Source organism: Pelophylax lessonae, assembly GCF_965119305.1.
Source record: "Pelophylax lessonae genome assembly, chromosome: 11".
Classification (NCBI taxonomy): domain Eukaryota; kingdom Metazoa; phylum Chordata; class Amphibia; order Anura; family Ranidae; genus Pelophylax; species Pelophylax lessonae.
In genome coordinates, this window is record NC_138778.1 from 140,864,146 (window position 1) to 140,867,144 (window position 2,999).

Below are 2,999 nucleotides of genomic sequence, written 5' to 3' on the forward strand. Positions count from 1 at the left end.
GCATGTGGCAAGTGTATGCACATACCAGGGCTGGCACACACTTGCCACATGCAGAAGGAAACCCCCCTCCTTCTTCTGCATGTGGCAAGTGTATGCACAGACCAGGGCTGGCACACACTTGCCACATGCAACATTGAACTGGAACAATGGAAGAATGATAGACATCAAAAGAACTGACATAAATGTTTAATAAAAGCTGTATGTGAAGATATCACAAAGTTTACAAGATGAATGATTTTAGACAAAATTATCCTGCCATGCTACTTCCCCATCAGGCGAGACAAAGAAATCCGCAAACATATCTCTGATGGTCATGACTCGTGCTGTTGTTCGTAAGTCCATAAACTGCACGCGGTGCATGGGGTTACGTGGCTCTGGTTCAATGGTGCTCCTGTCGCTTCTCCTTAGGAAATTGTGCAAAACACAGCAGGCCAGGACAACCTTGATGGCAATGTCAACATCCAGTTGCATACATGACAGCAAAACCCTCCATTTTGCTGAGCACACACCAAACGCACACTCCACAACACGACGAGCACGGCTCAGCCGATAATTGAATATACGTTTGGTATGACTCAGTCCATAGCCACTTTATGGCCTCATCAGATTTTCTGCCAGTCCAAATGCTTCGTCGGCCACCATAACCAATGGCAAGCTTGGTTCCTCTGTACACGGTAGCGGCCTGCTTTTTGGTATGTTGAGTCGTCCTTCGTGTAGCCGACGTCCAAAGGCCGATTCTCGAAAGATGCGGGCATCACCCTGGCTGCCATATGCTCCTACATCAACAGCAAGGAATTGAAGATGGGCATCAGACAATGCCAGGAGTACCACAGAAAAATATTTCTTGTAGTTATAGTATGCAGAGCCGGAATGGGGGGGCTTCTTCACCCTGATGTGTTTTCCATCAAGGGCACCGATACAGTTGGGGAACTGAGTTTTCTCCCAAAACTCGTCGACAACTGCTTCCCACATCTCTTCAGTCGGCTCCGGCATGACCACCTCCTTCAACTCCTCCCATATTGCCGCACATGTTTCCTTAACAATTTTGGCCACCGTGGAGACACCTAGCAGAAAATAGTGGTGTAAGGAGACAAAGCTTTGGCCAGTAGCAAGAAACCTAAAATAAAAATTTAAAGAAAAAATTATTACATATTACATATATATATCTATCTTTCAAAAATACATTGAAAATATGTTTTAACTAGGACCTCACCACCACCTAACCCTCTTAACCATAACCCAAGTACTAACCCTAGACAAAACACCCACAAATTATTTCACTTACCGAAGTGTCACAAGCAGCCTTTCCTCCGGTGACACACTGCTTCGCATGTTCGTGTCCATCCTGAATAGCCTTGGCCTGAGCTTCTCCAGCAGGTCATCGAAAAGCGGAATGGACATACGTGAGAAGTTGTACCACTTGTCCGGATACATGCGGAGTTGGGTGTACATGGTGGTAAAGTACCCAACAGACAGACGCTGCGACATGACAGGATGCACCCAGAACCTTCGCCGTCTGCTCCTCTCATTCTCCTCCTCCAACTGTCTCCTTCTACGCATCCTTCTCAAGATGATGAGCAGGATCGCCTCATCAACCTTCTGCGTAACAGGATCCATGACTCTCCTCTCTCTCTCTCTCTCACCAAAATGGCATGGACACATTGCATTGTCGTTATTTTGGGTGTGGAAAATGGAGGACGACTATTTTTTTAAAAAAACGCTGTTTAGCGCTGACGCGCCTTAACGCAGCTTAACGCTCACATAATTTGACAAACGCTGTTTAACGCGCGTTTTTAACGCCGGTTTTTCCCGGCGTCATAACTAGCTTTGACGTACGTTTTTTCTAACGCCCCGTGTGCATGGGGCCTTAAAGTTATAGACCCTGTAGAGTATGTTCTTGAAGCCAAGAAAAACAGAACTTTTTAGTATGTTCCAATACTTGAGTCTTTGCAGAATTTGTTAGACCAGAATGACCTACTTTACAAAGTGGTCGAAAGTCACAGTTCTCAACAATTAGGAAAAGATATTCAGCAGTACAGTTCAATTCAATATGGTCTGTATTGTAAAGCAAATGATTTCTTCTCAGAGGAGTTGAGGATATCTGTGTGCTTTTATGTTGATGACTTTGAAATTTGCAACCCTCTTGGGACATCATGAAAGAAGCACAAGTTATGTGCAATCTATTGGATTTTGGGTAATGTACCACCAATGTTTCAGGCAGCTTTGCCTTTAATTAATCTAGGAGTTTTGTGCAAAACACAAGATGTGAAGGCATATGGATTTGACAAAATCTTGCAACCTCTATTGCATGATCTCCAAACTTTGGAACAGCAAGGTTTGTTTGTCCACAAGCCAGGAACTTTCCTTAAATGAACAGTACAGTGTGTTGTGGCCGATAATCTTGCTGCTAATTCTATGGCTGGCTTCATTGAGAACTTTTCAGGTGACTACTGTTGTAGATTTTGTACAGCTTCGCGTGCAGATTTTCAGACCAATGAAGTGAGGTCAAGTAAATTTACACTTAGGACTGCAGAAGATCACCAGGTACATGTGAAGCATGCTTCAGAAAAAATGGGTGTTAAAAAAGCATGTGTTTTCAGTGAGAGCCTTAAGTACTTTAATGTTACAACAGGCTACCCTCCTGATCTTGCTCATGATCTTTTTGAAGGCATAGTACCAGTTGAACTGGCGGAGTGCTTTGCTGTATTATTTCAAAGAAGATCTTGTCTCTTGATAAGCTCAATGAGCTTAGTCATGAGTTCCCATATAAGTGGGGTGATAAGATAAATCAACCTCAATTGGTGCCACCGATAGTTGCCAGCAGAAAATCAGTTGGTGGCAATGCACATGAAAATTGGTGCCTGTTAAGGTTACTACCATTGGATTATTGGACATTTGGTGTCTGCAGATGAACCTGTGTATATACACACATTACACAAACACACACACTACATTCACTAATGAAATACTCTCACTGCATCCATTACACACACATATAT

At 43.5% G+C, this 2,999-nt stretch overlaps 1 pseudogene across 1 annotated transcript; it reads right to left on the reverse strand.

Annotated features, from left to right (window-relative positions):
• Positions 1 to 237: 237 nt before the first annotated feature.
• On the reverse strand, positions 238 to 1,488 carry LOC309566922 (annotated as a pseudogene). The gene is made up of 2 exons: positions 1,286 to 1,488; positions 238 to 1,117 (listed from the first exon to the last, which is right to left on the reverse strand). The product of its transcript is annotated as an uncharacterized misc_RNA (transcript).
• Positions 1,489 to 2,999: the final 1,511 nt, after the last annotated feature.